General features: G+C 71.4%; 33 non-coding genes across 33 annotated transcripts; all 33 read right to left on the reverse strand.

The window, feature by feature from the left end:
- Window positions 1–195: 195 nt before the first annotated feature.
- Window positions 196–314, reverse strand: LOC131562784 (5S ribosomal RNA). Its single transcript, XR_009275191.1, has one exon. It is a non-coding gene; the product is annotated as a 5S ribosomal RNA (ribosomal RNA).
- Window positions 315–573: 259 nt separating this feature from the next.
- Window positions 574–692, reverse strand: LOC131562817 (5S ribosomal RNA). Its single transcript, XR_009275222.1, has one exon. It is a non-coding gene; the product is annotated as a 5S ribosomal RNA (ribosomal RNA).
- A 259-nt stretch (window positions 693–951) lies between these two features.
- LOC131562785 (5S ribosomal RNA) lies at window positions 952–1070 on the reverse strand. Its single transcript, XR_009275192.1, has one exon. It is a non-coding gene; the product is annotated as a 5S ribosomal RNA (ribosomal RNA).
- Window positions 1071–1329: 259 nt separating this feature from the next.
- On the reverse strand, window positions 1330–1448 carry LOC131562818 (5S ribosomal RNA). The gene has a single exon (XR_009275223.1). It is a non-coding gene; the product is annotated as a 5S ribosomal RNA (ribosomal RNA).
- Window positions 1449–1707: 259 nt separating this feature from the next.
- Window positions 1708–1826, reverse strand: LOC131562786 (5S ribosomal RNA). The gene has a single exon (XR_009275193.1). It is a non-coding gene; the product is annotated as a 5S ribosomal RNA (ribosomal RNA).
- A 259-nt stretch (window positions 1827–2085) lies between these two features.
- LOC131562819 (5S ribosomal RNA) lies at window positions 2086–2204 on the reverse strand. The gene has a single exon (XR_009275224.1). It is a non-coding gene; the product is annotated as a 5S ribosomal RNA (ribosomal RNA).
- A 259-nt stretch (window positions 2205–2463) lies between these two features.
- LOC131562820 (5S ribosomal RNA) lies at window positions 2464–2582 on the reverse strand. The gene has a single exon (XR_009275225.1). It is a non-coding gene; the product is annotated as a 5S ribosomal RNA (ribosomal RNA).
- Window positions 2583–2841: 259 nt separating this feature from the next.
- Window positions 2842–2960, reverse strand: LOC131562821 (5S ribosomal RNA). Its single transcript, XR_009275226.1, has one exon. It is a non-coding gene; the product is annotated as a 5S ribosomal RNA (ribosomal RNA).
- A 259-nt stretch (window positions 2961–3219) lies between these two features.
- On the reverse strand, window positions 3220–3338 carry LOC131562788 (5S ribosomal RNA). The gene has a single exon (XR_009275194.1). It is a non-coding gene; the product is annotated as a 5S ribosomal RNA (ribosomal RNA).
- Window positions 3339–3597: 259 nt separating this feature from the next.
- Window positions 3598–3716, reverse strand: LOC131562822 (5S ribosomal RNA). Its single transcript, XR_009275227.1, has one exon. It is a non-coding gene; the product is annotated as a 5S ribosomal RNA (ribosomal RNA).
- Window positions 3717–3975: 259 nt separating this feature from the next.
- Window positions 3976–4094, reverse strand: LOC131562789 (5S ribosomal RNA). Its single transcript, XR_009275195.1, has one exon. It is a non-coding gene; the product is annotated as a 5S ribosomal RNA (ribosomal RNA).
- A 259-nt stretch (window positions 4095–4353) lies between these two features.
- On the reverse strand, window positions 4354–4472 carry LOC131562790 (5S ribosomal RNA). Its single transcript, XR_009275196.1, has one exon. It is a non-coding gene; the product is annotated as a 5S ribosomal RNA (ribosomal RNA).
- A 259-nt stretch (window positions 4473–4731) lies between these two features.
- Window positions 4732–4850, reverse strand: LOC131562824 (5S ribosomal RNA). The gene has a single exon (XR_009275229.1). It is a non-coding gene; the product is annotated as a 5S ribosomal RNA (ribosomal RNA).
- A 259-nt stretch (window positions 4851–5109) lies between these two features.
- On the reverse strand, window positions 5110–5228 carry LOC131562825 (5S ribosomal RNA). Its single transcript, XR_009275230.1, has one exon. It is a non-coding gene; the product is annotated as a 5S ribosomal RNA (ribosomal RNA).
- A 259-nt stretch (window positions 5229–5487) lies between these two features.
- Window positions 5488–5606, reverse strand: LOC131562826 (5S ribosomal RNA). The gene has a single exon (XR_009275231.1). It is a non-coding gene; the product is annotated as a 5S ribosomal RNA (ribosomal RNA).
- Window positions 5607–5865: 259 nt separating this feature from the next.
- On the reverse strand, window positions 5866–5984 carry LOC131562827 (5S ribosomal RNA). Its single transcript, XR_009275232.1, has one exon. It is a non-coding gene; the product is annotated as a 5S ribosomal RNA (ribosomal RNA).
- Window positions 5985–6243: 259 nt separating this feature from the next.
- On the reverse strand, window positions 6244–6362 carry LOC131562828 (5S ribosomal RNA). Its single transcript, XR_009275233.1, has one exon. It is a non-coding gene; the product is annotated as a 5S ribosomal RNA (ribosomal RNA).
- Window positions 6363–6621: 259 nt separating this feature from the next.
- LOC131562830 (5S ribosomal RNA) lies at window positions 6622–6740 on the reverse strand. The gene has a single exon (XR_009275234.1). It is a non-coding gene; the product is annotated as a 5S ribosomal RNA (ribosomal RNA).
- Window positions 6741–6999: 259 nt separating this feature from the next.
- On the reverse strand, window positions 7000–7118 carry LOC131562831 (5S ribosomal RNA). Its single transcript, XR_009275235.1, has one exon. It is a non-coding gene; the product is annotated as a 5S ribosomal RNA (ribosomal RNA).
- A 259-nt stretch (window positions 7119–7377) lies between these two features.
- Window positions 7378–7496, reverse strand: LOC131562832 (5S ribosomal RNA). Its single transcript, XR_009275236.1, has one exon. It is a non-coding gene; the product is annotated as a 5S ribosomal RNA (ribosomal RNA).
- A 259-nt stretch (window positions 7497–7755) lies between these two features.
- LOC131562833 (5S ribosomal RNA) lies at window positions 7756–7874 on the reverse strand. Its single transcript, XR_009275237.1, has one exon. It is a non-coding gene; the product is annotated as a 5S ribosomal RNA (ribosomal RNA).
- A 259-nt stretch (window positions 7875–8133) lies between these two features.
- LOC131562834 (5S ribosomal RNA) lies at window positions 8134–8252 on the reverse strand. The gene has a single exon (XR_009275238.1). It is a non-coding gene; the product is annotated as a 5S ribosomal RNA (ribosomal RNA).
- Window positions 8253–8511: 259 nt separating this feature from the next.
- Window positions 8512–8630, reverse strand: LOC131562836 (5S ribosomal RNA). Its single transcript, XR_009275240.1, has one exon. It is a non-coding gene; the product is annotated as a 5S ribosomal RNA (ribosomal RNA).
- Window positions 8631–8889: 259 nt separating this feature from the next.
- On the reverse strand, window positions 8890–9008 carry LOC131562837 (5S ribosomal RNA). The gene has a single exon (XR_009275241.1). It is a non-coding gene; the product is annotated as a 5S ribosomal RNA (ribosomal RNA).
- A 259-nt stretch (window positions 9009–9267) lies between these two features.
- LOC131562838 (5S ribosomal RNA) lies at window positions 9268–9386 on the reverse strand. Its single transcript, XR_009275242.1, has one exon. It is a non-coding gene; the product is annotated as a 5S ribosomal RNA (ribosomal RNA).
- A 259-nt stretch (window positions 9387–9645) lies between these two features.
- LOC131562839 (5S ribosomal RNA) lies at window positions 9646–9764 on the reverse strand. The gene has a single exon (XR_009275243.1). It is a non-coding gene; the product is annotated as a 5S ribosomal RNA (ribosomal RNA).
- A 259-nt stretch (window positions 9765–10023) lies between these two features.
- LOC131562840 (5S ribosomal RNA) lies at window positions 10024–10142 on the reverse strand. Its single transcript, XR_009275244.1, has one exon. It is a non-coding gene; the product is annotated as a 5S ribosomal RNA (ribosomal RNA).
- A 259-nt stretch (window positions 10143–10401) lies between these two features.
- Window positions 10402–10520, reverse strand: LOC131562841 (5S ribosomal RNA). The gene has a single exon (XR_009275245.1). It is a non-coding gene; the product is annotated as a 5S ribosomal RNA (ribosomal RNA).
- Window positions 10521–10779: 259 nt separating this feature from the next.
- Window positions 10780–10898, reverse strand: LOC131562842 (5S ribosomal RNA). The gene has a single exon (XR_009275246.1). It is a non-coding gene; the product is annotated as a 5S ribosomal RNA (ribosomal RNA).
- A 259-nt stretch (window positions 10899–11157) lies between these two features.
- LOC131562843 (5S ribosomal RNA) lies at window positions 11158–11276 on the reverse strand. Its single transcript, XR_009275247.1, has one exon. It is a non-coding gene; the product is annotated as a 5S ribosomal RNA (ribosomal RNA).
- Window positions 11277–11535: 259 nt separating this feature from the next.
- Window positions 11536–11654, reverse strand: LOC131562844 (5S ribosomal RNA). Its single transcript, XR_009275248.1, has one exon. It is a non-coding gene; the product is annotated as a 5S ribosomal RNA (ribosomal RNA).
- A 259-nt stretch (window positions 11655–11913) lies between these two features.
- Window positions 11914–12032, reverse strand: LOC131562845 (5S ribosomal RNA). The gene has a single exon (XR_009275249.1). It is a non-coding gene; the product is annotated as a 5S ribosomal RNA (ribosomal RNA).
- A 259-nt stretch (window positions 12033–12291) lies between these two features.
- Window positions 12292–12410, reverse strand: LOC131562847 (5S ribosomal RNA). Its single transcript, XR_009275251.1, has one exon. It is a non-coding gene; the product is annotated as a 5S ribosomal RNA (ribosomal RNA).
- Between the last annotated feature and the right edge of the window lie 7 nt (window positions 12411–12417).

The raw sequence follows: 12417 nt of genomic DNA on the forward strand, positions 1-12417 counted from the left end.
CGCACCGGGCAACCACCGCCACCTCACCGCCACACAGGCCCACGCCGGCCCCTGGTGACCCGGCCCGGGCCACCACTCGCCCCCAAGGGCACAAGCCGCGCCCCAAAAGCACACCGGCCCCCTCCCTGCGGGCCCTGGCCTCGGCTGCCCCGGCCAAACGGGCGACCGCCGGGGCACAAAAGGCACCAAAAGAGATGCCTACAGCACCCGGTATTCCCGGGCGGTCTCCCATCCAAGTACTAACCGGGCCCGACCCTGCTTAGCTTCCGAGATCAGACGAGATCGGGCGTTCTCAGGGTGGTATGGCCGTAGGCACCCACCGGCCCCTCCGCAGCGCCCTCGAGCACCCGGCAACGGCCTCCCGGCACGCGCCGACACCGCACCGGGCAACCACCGCCACCTCACCGCCACACAGGCCCACGCCGGCCCCTGGTGACCCGGCCCGGGCCACCACTCGCCCCCAAGGGCACAAGCCGCGCCCCAAAAGCACACCGGCCCCCTCCCTGCGGGCCCTGGCCTCGGCTGCCCCGGCCAAACGGGCGACCGCCGGGGCACAAAAGGCACCAAAAGAGATGCCTACAGCACCCGGTATTCCCAGGCGGTCTCCCATCCAAGTACTAACCGGGCCCGACCCTGCTTAGCTTCCGAGATCAGACGAGATCGGGCGTTCTCAGGGTGGTATGGCCGTAGGCACCCACCGGCCCCTCCGCAGCGCCCTCGAGCACCCGGCAACGGCCTCCCGGCACGCGCCGACACCGCACCGGGCAACCACCGCCACCTCACCGCCACACAGGCCCACGCCGGCCCCTGGTGACCCGGCCCGGGCCACCACTCGCCCCCAAGGGCACAAGCCGCGCCCCAAAAGCACACCGGCCCCCTCCCTGCGGGCCCTGGCCTCGGCTGCCCCGGCCAAACGGGCGACCGCCGGGGCACAAAAGGCACCAAAAGAGATGCCTACAGCACCCGGTATTCCCGGGCGGTCTCCCATCCAAGTACTAACCGGGCCCGACCCTGCTTAGCTTCCGAGATCAGACGAGATCGGGCGTTCTCAGGGTGGTATGGCCGTAGGCACCCACCGGCCCCTCCGCAGCGCCCTCGAGCACCCGGCAACGGCCTCCCGGCACGCGCCGACACCGCACCGGGCAACCACCGCCACCTCACCGCCACACAGGCCCACGCCGGCCCCTGGTGACCCGGCCCGGGCCACCACTCGCCCCCAAGGGCACAAGCCGCGCCCCAAAAGCACACCGGCCCCCTCCCTGCGGGCCCTGGCCTCGGCTGCCCCGGCCAAACGGGCGACCGCCGGGGCACAAAAGGCACCAAAAGAGATGCCTACAGCACCCGGTATTCCCAGGCGGTCTCCCATCCAAGTACTAACCGGGCCCGACCCTGCTTAGCTTCCGAGATCAGACGAGATCGGGCGTTCTCAGGGTGGTATGGCCGTAGGCACCCACCGGCCCCTCCGCAGCGCCCTCGAGCACCCGGCAACGGCCTCCCGGCACGCGCCGACACCGCACCGGGCAACCACCGCCACCTCACCGCCACACAGGCCCACGCCGGCCCCTGGTGACCCGGCCCGGGCCACCACTCGCCCCCAAGGGCACAAGCCGCGCCCCAAAAGCACACCGGCCCCCTCCCTGCGGGCCCTGGCCTCGGCTGCCCCGGCCAAACGGGCGACCGCCGGGGCACAAAAGGCACCAAAAGAGATGCCTACAGCACCCGGTATTCCCGGGCGGTCTCCCATCCAAGTACTAACCGGGCCCGACCCTGCTTAGCTTCCGAGATCAGACGAGATCGGGCGTTCTCAGGGTGGTATGGCCGTAGGCACCCACCGGCCCCTCCGCAGCGCCCTCGAGCACCCGGCAACGGCCTCCCGGCACGCGCCGACACCGCACCGGGCAACCACCGCCACCTCACCGCCACACAGGCCCACGCCGGCCCCTGGTGACCCGGCCCGGGCCACCACTCGCCCCCAAGGGCACAAGCCGCGCCCCAAAAGCACACCGGCCCCCTCCCTGCGGGCCCTGGCCTCGGCTGCCCCGGCCAAACGGGCGACCGCCGGGGCACAAAAGGCACCAAAAGAGATGCCTACAGCACCCGGTATTCCCAGGCGGTCTCCCATCCAAGTACTAACCGGGCCCGACCCTGCTTAGCTTCCGAGATCAGACGAGATCGGGCGTTCTCAGGGTGGTATGGCCGTAGGCACCCACCGGCCCCTCCGCAGCGCCCTCGAGCACCCGGCAACGGCCTCCCGGCACGCGCCGACACCGCACCGGGCAACCACCGCCACCTCACCGCCACACAGGCCCACGCCGGCCCCTGGTGACCCGGCCCGGGCCACCACTCGCCCCCAAGGGCACAAGCCGCGCCCCAAAAGCACACCGGCCCCCTCCCTGCGGGCCCTGGCCTCGGCTGCCCCGGCCAAACGGGCGACCGCCGGGGCACAAAAGGCACCAAAAGAGATGCCTACAGCACCCGGTATTCCCAGGCGGTCTCCCATCCAAGTACTAACCGGGCCCGACCCTGCTTAGCTTCCGAGATCAGACGAGATCGGGCGTTCTCAGGGTGGTATGGCCGTAGGCACCCACCGGCCCCTCCGCAGCGCCCTCGAGCACCCGGCAACGGCCTCCCGGCACGCGCCGACACCGCACCGGGCAACCACCGCCACCTCACCGCCACACAGGCCCACGCCGGCCCCTGGTGACCCGGCCCGGGCCACCACTCGCCCCCAAGGGCACAAGCCGCGCCCCAAAAGCACACCGGCCCCCTCCCTGCGGGCCCTGGCCTCGGCTGCCCCGGCCAAACGGGCGACCGCCGGGGCACAAAAGGCACCAAAAGAGATGCCTACAGCACCCGGTATTCCCAGGCGGTCTCCCATCCAAGTACTAACCGGGCCCGACCCTGCTTAGCTTCCGAGATCAGACGAGATCGGGCGTTCTCAGGGTGGTATGGCCGTAGGCACCCACCGGCCCCTCCGCAGCGCCCTCGAGCACCCGGCAACGGCCTCCCGGCACGCGCCGACACCGCACCGGGCAACCACCGCCACCTCACCGCCACACAGGCCCACGCCGGCCCCTGGTGACCCGGCCCGGGCCACCACTCGCCCCCAAGGGCACAAGCCGCGCCCCAAAAGCACACCGGCCCCCTCCCTGCGGGCCCTGGCCTCGGCTGCCCCGGCCAAACGGGCGACCGCCGGGGCACAAAAGGCACCAAAAGAGATGCCTACAGCACCCGGTATTCCCGGGCGGTCTCCCATCCAAGTACTAACCGGGCCCGACCCTGCTTAGCTTCCGAGATCAGACGAGATCGGGCGTTCTCAGGGTGGTATGGCCGTAGGCACCCACCGGCCCCTCCGCAGCGCCCTCGAGCACCCGGCAACGGCCTCCCGGCACGCGCCGACACCGCACCGGGCAACCACCGCCACCTCACCGCCACACAGGCCCACGCCGGCCCCTGGTGACCCGGCCCGGGCCACCACTCGCCCCCAAGGGCACAAGCCGCGCCCCAAAAGCACACCGGCCCCCTCCCTGCGGGCCCTGGCCTCGGCTGCCCCGGCCAAACGGGCGACCGCCGGGGCACAAAAGGCACCAAAAGAGATGCCTACAGCACCCGGTATTCCCAGGCGGTCTCCCATCCAAGTACTAACCGGGCCCGACCCTGCTTAGCTTCCGAGATCAGACGAGATCGGGCGTTCTCAGGGTGGTATGGCCGTAGGCACCCACCGGCCCCTCCGCAGCGCCCTCGAGCACCCGGCAACGGCCTCCCGGCACGCGCCGACACCGCACCGGGCAACCACCGCCACCTCACCGCCACACAGGCCCACGCCGGCCCCTGGTGACCCGGCCCGGGCCACCACTCGCCCCCAAGGGCACAAGCCGCGCCCCAAAAGCACACCGGCCCCCTCCCTGCGGGCCCTGGCCTCGGCTGCCCCGGCCAAACGGGCGACCGCCGGGGCACAAAAGGCACCAAAAGAGATGCCTACAGCACCCGGTATTCCCGGGCGGTCTCCCATCCAAGTACTAACCGGGCCCGACCCTGCTTAGCTTCCGAGATCAGACGAGATCGGGCGTTCTCAGGGTGGTATGGCCGTAGGCACCCACCGGCCCCTCCGCAGCGCCCTCGAGCACCCGGCAACGGCCTCCCGGCACGCGCCGACACCGCACCGGGCAACCACCGCCACCTCACCGCCACACAGGCCCACGCCGGCCCCTGGTGACCCGGCCCGGGCCACCACTCGCCCCCAAGGGCACAAGCCGCGCCCCAAAAGCACACCGGCCCCCTCCCTGCGGGCCCTGGCCTCGGCTGCCCCGGCCAAACGGGCGACCGCCGGGGCACAAAAGGCACCAAAAGAGATGCCTACAGCACCCGGTATTCCCGGGCGGTCTCCCATCCAAGTACTAACCGGGCCCGACCCTGCTTAGCTTCCGAGATCAGACGAGATCGGGCGTTCTCAGGGTGGTATGGCCGTAGGCACCCACCGGCCCCTCCGCAGCGCCCTCGAGCACCCGGCAACGGCCTCCCGGCACGCGCCGACACCGCACCGGGCAACCACCGCCACCTCACCGCCACACAGGCCCACGCCGGCCCCTGGTGACCCGGCCCGGGCCACCACTCGCCCCCAAGGGCACAAGCCGCGCCCCTAAAGCACACCGGCCCCCTCCCTGCGGGCCCTGGCCTCGGCTGCCCCGGCCAAACGGGCGACCGCCGGGGCACAAAAGGCACCAAAAGAGATGCCTACAGCACCCGGTATTCCCAGGCGGTCTCCCATCCAAGTACTAACCGGGCCCGACCCTGCTTAGCTTCCGAGATCAGACGAGATCGGGCGTTCTCAGGGTGGTATGGCCGTAGGCACCCACCGGCCCCTCCGCAGCGCCCTCGAGCACCCGGCAACGGCCTCCCGGCACGCGCCGACACCGCACCGGGCAACCACCGCCACCTCACCGCCACACAGGCCCACGCCGGCCCCTGGTGACCCGGCCCGGGCCACCACTCGCCCCCAAGGGCACAAGCCGCGCCCCAAAAGCACACCGGCCCCCTCCCTGCGGGCCCTGGCCTCGGCTGCCCCGGCCAAACGGGCGACCGCCGGGGCACAAAAGGCACCAAAAGAGATGCCTACAGCACCCGGTATTCCCAGGCGGTCTCCCATCCAAGTACTAACCGGGCCCGACCCTGCTTAGCTTCCGAGATCAGACGAGATCGGGCGTTCTCAGGGTGGTATGGCCGTAGGCACCCACCGGCCCCTCCGCAGCGCCCTCGAGCACCCGGCAACGGCCTCCCGGCACGCGCCGACACCGCACCGGGCAACCACCGCCACCTCACCGCCACACAGGCCCACGCCGGCCCCTGGTGACCCGGCCCGGGCCACCACTCGCCCCCAAGGGCACAAGCCGCGCCCCAAAAGCACACCGGCCCCCTCCCTGCGGGCCCTGGCCTCGGCTGCCCCGGCCAAACGGGCGACCGCCGGGGCACAAAAGGCACCAAAAGAGATGCCTACAGCACCCGGTATTCCCAGGCGGTCTCCCATCCAAGTACTAACCGGGCCCGACCCTGCTTAGCTTCCGAGATCAGACGAGATCGGGCGTTCTCAGGGTGGTATGGCCGTAGGCACCCACCGGCCCCTCCGCAGCGCCCTCGAGCACCCGGCAACGGCCTCCCGGCACGCGCCGACACCGCACCGGGCAACCACCGCCACCTCACCGCCACACAGGCCCACGCCGGCCCCTGGTGACCCGGCCCGGGCCACCACTCGCCCCCAAGGGCACAAGCCGCGCCCCAAAAGCACACCGGCCCCCTCCCTGCGGGCCCTGGCCTCGGCTGCCCCGGCCAAACGGGCGACCGCCGGGGCACAAAAGGCACCAAAAGAGATGCCTACAGCACCCGGTATTCCCAGGCGGTCTCCCATCCAAGTACTAACCGGGCCCGACCCTGCTTAGCTTCCGAGATCAGACGAGATCGGGCGTTCTCAGGGTGGTATGGCCGTAGGCACCCACCGGCCCCTCCGCAGCGCCCTCGAGCACCCGGCAACGGCCTCCCGGCACGCGCCGACACCGCACCGGGCAACCACCGCCACCTCACCGCCACACAGGCCCACGCCGGCCCCTGGTGACCCGGCCCGGGCCACCACTCGCCCCCAAGGGCACAAGCCGCGCCCCAAAAGCACACCGGCCCCCTCCCTGCGGGCCCTGGCCTCGGCTGCCCCGGCCAAACGGGCGACCGCCGGGGCACAAAAGGCACCAAAAGAGATGCCTACAGCACCCGGTATTCCCAGGCGGTCTCCCATCCAAGTACTAACCGGGCCCGACCCTGCTTAGCTTCCGAGATCAGACGAGATCGGGCGTTCTCAGGGTGGTATGGCCGTAGGCACCCACCGGCCCCTCCGCAGCGCCCTCGAGCACCCGGCAACGGCCTCCCGGCACGCGCCGACACCGCACCGGGCAACCACCGCCACCTCACCGCCACACAGGCCCACGCCGGCCCCTGGTGACCCGGCCCGGGCCACCACTCGCCCCCAAGGGCACAAGCCGCGCCCCAAAAGCACACCGGCCCCCTCCCTGCGGGCCCTGGCCTCGGCTGCCCCGGCCAAACGGGCGACCGCCGGGGCACAAAAGGCACCAAAAGAGATGCCTACAGCACCCGGTATTCCCAGGCGGTCTCCCATCCAAGTACTAACCGGGCCCGACCCTGCTTAGCTTCCGAGATCAGACGAGATCGGGCGTTCTCAGGGTGGTATGGCCGTAGGCACCCACCGGCCCCTCCGCAGCGCCCTCGAGCACCCGGCAACGGCCTCCCGGCACGCGCCGACACCGCACCGGGCAACCACCGCCACCTCACCGCCACACAGGCCCACGCCGGCCCCTGGTGACCCGGCCCGGGCCACCACTCGCCCCCAAGGGCACAAGCCGCGCCCCAAAAGCACACCGGCCCCCTCCCTGCGGGCCCTGGCCTCGGCTGCCCCGGCCAAACGGGCGACCGCCGGGGCACAAAAGGCACCAAAAGAGATGCCTACAGCACCCGGTATTCCCAGGCGGTCTCCCATCCAAGTACTAACCGGGCCCGACCCTGCTTAGCTTCCGAGATCAGACGAGATCGGGCGTTCTCAGGGTGGTATGGCCGTAGGCACCCACCGGCCCCTCCGCAGCGCCCTCGAGCACCCGGCAACGGCCTCCCGGCACGCGCCGACACCGCACCGGGCAACCACCGCCACCTCACCGCCACACAGGCCCACGCCGGCCCCTGGTGACCCGGCCCGGGCCACCACTCGCCCCCAAGGGCACAAGCCGCGCCCCAAAAGCACACCGGCCCCCTCCCTGCGGGCCCTGGCCTCGGCTGCCCCGGCCAAACGGGCGACCGCCGGGGCACAAAAGGCACCAAAAGAGATGCCTACAGCACCCGGTATTCCCAGGCGGTCTCCCATCCAAGTACTAACCGGGCCCGACCCTGCTTAGCTTCCGAGATCAGACGAGATCGGGCGTTCTCAGGGTGGTATGGCCGTAGGCACCCACCGGCCCCTCCGCAGCGCCCTCGAGCACCCGGCAACGGCCTCCCGGCACGCGCCGACACCGCACCGGGCAACCACCGCCACCTCACCGCCACACAGGCCCACGCCGGCCCCTGGTGACCCGGCCCGGGCCACCACTCGCCCCCAAGGGCACAAGCCGCGCCCCAAAAGCACACCGGCCCCCTCCCTGCGGGCCCTGGCCTCGGCTGCCCCGGCCAAACGGGCGACCGCCGGGGCACAAAAGGCACCAAAAGAGATGCCTACAGCACCCGGTATTCCCAGGCGGTCTCCCATCCAAGTACTAACCGGGCCCGACCCTGCTTAGCTTCCGAGATCAGACGAGATCGGGCGTTCTCAGGGTGGTATGGCCGTAGGCACCCACCGGCCCCTCCGCAGCGCCCTCGAGCACCCGGCAACGGCCTCCCGGCACGCGCCGACACCGCACCGGGCAACCACCGCCACCTCACCGCCACACAGGCCCACGCCGGCCCCTGGTGACCCGGCCCGGGCCACCACTTGCCCCCAAGGGCACAAGCCGCGCCCCAAAAGCACACCGGCCCCCTCCCTGCGGGCCCTGGCCTCGGCTGCCCCGGCCAAACGGGCGACCGCCGGGGCACAAAAGGCACCAAAAGAGATGCCTACAGCACCCGGTATTCCCAGGCGGTCTCCCATCCAAGTACTAACCGGGCCCGACCCTGCTTAGCTTCCGAGATCAGACGAGATCGGGCGTTCTCAGGGTGGTATGGCCGTAGGCACCCACCGGCCCCTCCGCAGCGCCCTCGAGCACCCGGCAACGGCCTCCCGGCACGCGCCGACACCGCACCGGGCAACCACCGCCACCTCACCGCCACACAGGCCCACGCCGGCCCCTGGTGACCCGGCCCGGGCCACCACTCGCCCCCAAGGGCACAAGCCGCGCCCCAAAAGCACACCGGCCCCCTCCCTGCGGGCCCTGGCCTCGGCTGCCCCGGCCAAACGGGCGACCGCCGGGGCACAAAAGGCACCAAAAGAGATGCCTACAGCACCCGGTATTCCCAGGCGGTCTCCCATCCAAGTACTAACCGGGCCCGACCCTGCTTAGCTTCCGAGATCAGACGAGATCGGGCGTTCTCAGGGTGGTATGGCCGTAGGCACCCACCGGCCCCTCCGCAGCGCCCTCGAGCACCCGGCAACGGCCTCCCGGCACGCGCCGACACCGCACCGGGCAACCACCGCCACCTCACCGCCACACAGGCCCACGCCGGCCCCTGGTGACCCGGCCCGGGCCACCACTCGCCCCCAAGGGCACAAGCCGCGCCCCAAAAGCACACCGGCCCCCTCCCTGCGGGCCCTGGCCTCGGCTGCCCCGGCCAAACGGGCGACCGCCGGGGCACAAAAGGCACCAAAAGAGATGCCTACAGCACCCGGTATTCCCAGGCGGTCTCCCATCCAAGTACTAACCGGGCCCGACCCTGCTTAGCTTCCGAGATCAGACGAGATCGGGCGTTCTCAGGGTGGTATGGCCGTAGGCACCCACCGGCCCCTCCGCAGCGCCCTCGAGCACCCGGCAACGGCCTCCCGGCACGCGCCGACACCGCACCGGGCAACCACCGCCACCTCACCGCCACACAGGCCCACGCCGGCCCCTGGTGACCCGGCCCGGGCCACCACTCGCCCCCAAGGGCACAAGCCGCGCCCCAAAAGCACACCGGCCCCCTCCCTGCGGGCCCTGGCCTCGGCTGCCCCGGCCAAACGGGCGACCGCCGGGGCACAAAAGGCACCAAAAGAGATGCCTACAGCACCCGGTATTCCCAGGCGGTCTCCCATCCAAGTACTAACCGGGCCCGACCCTGCTTAGCTTCCGAGATCAGACGAGATCGGGCGTTCTCAGGGTGGTATGGCCGTAGGCACCCACCGGCCCCTCCGCAGCGCCCTCGAGCACCCGGCAACGGCCTCCCGGCACGCGCCGACACCGCACCGGGCAACCACCGCCACCTCACCGCCACACAGGCCCACGCCGGCCCCTGGTGACCCGGCCCGGGCCACCACTCGCCCCCAAGGGCACAAGCCGCGCCCCAAAAGCACACCGGCCCCCTCCCTGCGGGCCCTGGCCTCGGCTGCCCCGGCCAAACGGGCGACCGCCGGGGCACAAAAGGCACCAAAAGAGATGCCTACAGCACCCGGTATTCCCAGGCGGTCTCCCATCCAAGTACTAACCGGGCCCGACCCTGCTTAGCTTCCGAGATCAGACGAGATCGGGCGTTCTCAGGGTGGTATGGCCGTAGGCACCCACCGGCCCCTCCGCAGCGCCCTCGAGCACCCGGCAACGGCCTCCCGGCACGCGCCGACACCGCACCGGGCAACCACCGCCACCTCACCGCCACACAGGCCCACGCCGGCCCCTGGTGACCCGGCCCGGGCCACCACTCGCCCCCAAGGGCACAAGCCGCGCCCCAAAAGCACACCGGCCCCCTCCCTGCGGGCCCTGGCCTCGGCTGCCCCGGCCAAACGGGCGACCGCCGGGGCACAAAAGGCACCAAAAGAGATGCCTACAGCACCCGGTATTCCCAGGCGGTCTCCCATCCAAGTACTAACCGGGCCCGACCCTGCTTAGCTTCCGAGATCAGACGAGATCGGGCGTTCTCAGGGTGGTATGGCCGTAGGCACCCACCGGCCCCTCCGCAGCGCCCTCGAGCACCCGGCAACGGCCTCCCGGCACGCGCCGACACCGCACCGGGCAACCACCGCCACCTCACCGCCACACAGGCCCACGCCGGCCCCTGGTGACCCGGCCCGGGCCACCACTCGCCCCCAAGGGCACAAGCCGCGCCCCAAAAGCACACCGGCCCCCTCCCTGCGGGCCCTGGCCTCGGCTGCCCCGGCCAAACGGGCGACCGCCGGGGCACAAAAGGCACCAAAAGAGATGCCTACAGCACCCGGTATTCCCAGGCGGTCTCCCATCCAAGTACTAACCGGGCCCGACCCTGCTTAGCTTCCGAGATCAGACGAGATCGGGCGTTCTCAGGGTGGTATGGCCGTAGGCACCCACCGGCCCCTCCGCAGCGCCCTCGAGCACCCGGCAACGGCCTCCCGGCACGCGCCGACACCGCACCGGGCAACCACCGCCACCTCACCGCCACACAGGCCCACGCCGGCCCCTGGTGACCCGGCCCGGGCCACCACTCGCCCCCAAGGGCACAAGCCGCGCCCCAAAAGCACACCGGCCCCCTCCCTGCGGGCCCTGGCCTCGGCTGCCCCGGCCAAACGGGCGACCGCCGGGGCACAAAAGGCACCAAAAGAGATGCCTACAGCACCCGGTATTCCCAGGCGGTCTCCCATCCAAGTACTAACCGGGCCCGACCCTGCTTAGCTTCCGAGATCAGACGAGATCGGGCGTTCTCAGGGTGGTATGGCCGTAGGCACCCACCGGCCCCTCCGCAGCGCCCTCGAGCACCCGGCAACGGCCTCCCGGCACGCGCCGACACCGCACCGGGCAACCACCGCCACCTCACCGCCACACAGGCCCACGCCGGCCCCTGGTGACCCGGCCCGGGCCACCACTCGCCCCCAAGGGCACAAGCCGCGCCCCAAAAGCACACCGGCCCCCTCCCTGCGGGCCCTGGCCTCGGCTGCCCCGGCCAAACGGGCGACCGCCGGGGCACAAAAGGCACCAAAAGAGATGCCTACAGCACCCGGTATTCCCAGGCGGTCTCCCATCCAAGTACTAACCGGGCCCGACCCTGCTTAGCTTCCGAGATCAGACGAGATCGGGCGTTCTCAGGGTGGTATGGCCGTAGGCACCCACCGGCCCCTCCGCAGCGCCCTCGAGCACCCGGCAACGGCCTCCCGGCACGCGCCGACACCGCACCGGGCAACCACCGCCACCTCACCGCCACACAGGCCCACGCCGGCCCCTGGTGACCCGGCCCGGGCCACCACTCGCCCCCAAGGGCACAAGCCGCGCCCCAAAAGCACACCGGCCCCCTCCCTGCGGGCCCTGGCCTCGGCTGCCCCGGCCAAACGGGCGACCGCCGGGGCACAAAAGGCACCAAAAGAGATGCCTACAGCACCCGGTATTCCCAGGCGGTCTCCCATCCAAGTACTAACCGGGCCCGACCCTGCTTAGCTTCCGAGATCAGACGAGATCGGGCGTTCTCAGGGTGGTATGGCCGTAGGCACCCACCGGCCCCTCCGCAGCGCCCTCGAGCACCCGGCAACGGCCTCCCGGCACGCGCCGACACCGCACCGGGCAACCACCGCCACCTCACCGCCACACAGGCCCACGCCGGCCCCTGGTGACCCGGCCCGGGCCACCACTCGCCCCCAAGGGCACAAGCCGCGCCCCAAAAGCACACCGGCCCCCTCCCTGCGGGCCCTGGCCTCGGCTGCCCCGGCCAAACGGGCGACCGCCGGGGCACAAAAGGCACCAAAAGAGATGCCTACAGCACCCGGTATTCCCAGGCGGTCTCCCATCCAAGTACTAACCGGGCCCGACCCTGCTTAGCTTCCGAGATCAGACGAGATCGGGCGTTCTCAGGGTGGTATGGCCGTAGGCACCCACCGGCCCCTCCGCAGCGCCCTCGAGCACCCGGCAACGGCCTCCCGGCACGCGCCGACACCGCACCGGGCAACCACCGCCACCTCACCGCCACACAGGCCCACGCCGGCCCCTGGTGACCCGGCCCGGGCCACCACTCGCCCCCAAGGGCACAAGCCGCGCCCCAAAAGCACACCGGCCCCCTCCCTGCGGGCCCTGGCCTCGGCTGCCCCGGCCAAACGGGCGACCGCCGGGGCACAAAAGGCACCAAAAGAGATGCCTACAGCACCCGGTATTCCCAGGCGGTCTCCCATCCAAGTACTAACCGGGCCCGACCCTGCTTAGCTTCCGAGATCAGACGAGATCGGGCGTTCTCAGGGTGGTATGGCCGTAGGCACCCACC

The sequence above is a fragment of the Ammospiza caudacuta genome, chromosome 11 (assembly GCF_027887145.1).
Source record: "Ammospiza caudacuta isolate bAmmCau1 chromosome 11, bAmmCau1.pri, whole genome shotgun sequence".
In the NCBI taxonomy this organism is placed as follows: Eukaryota; Metazoa; Chordata; class Aves; order Passeriformes; family Passerellidae; genus Ammospiza; species Ammospiza caudacuta.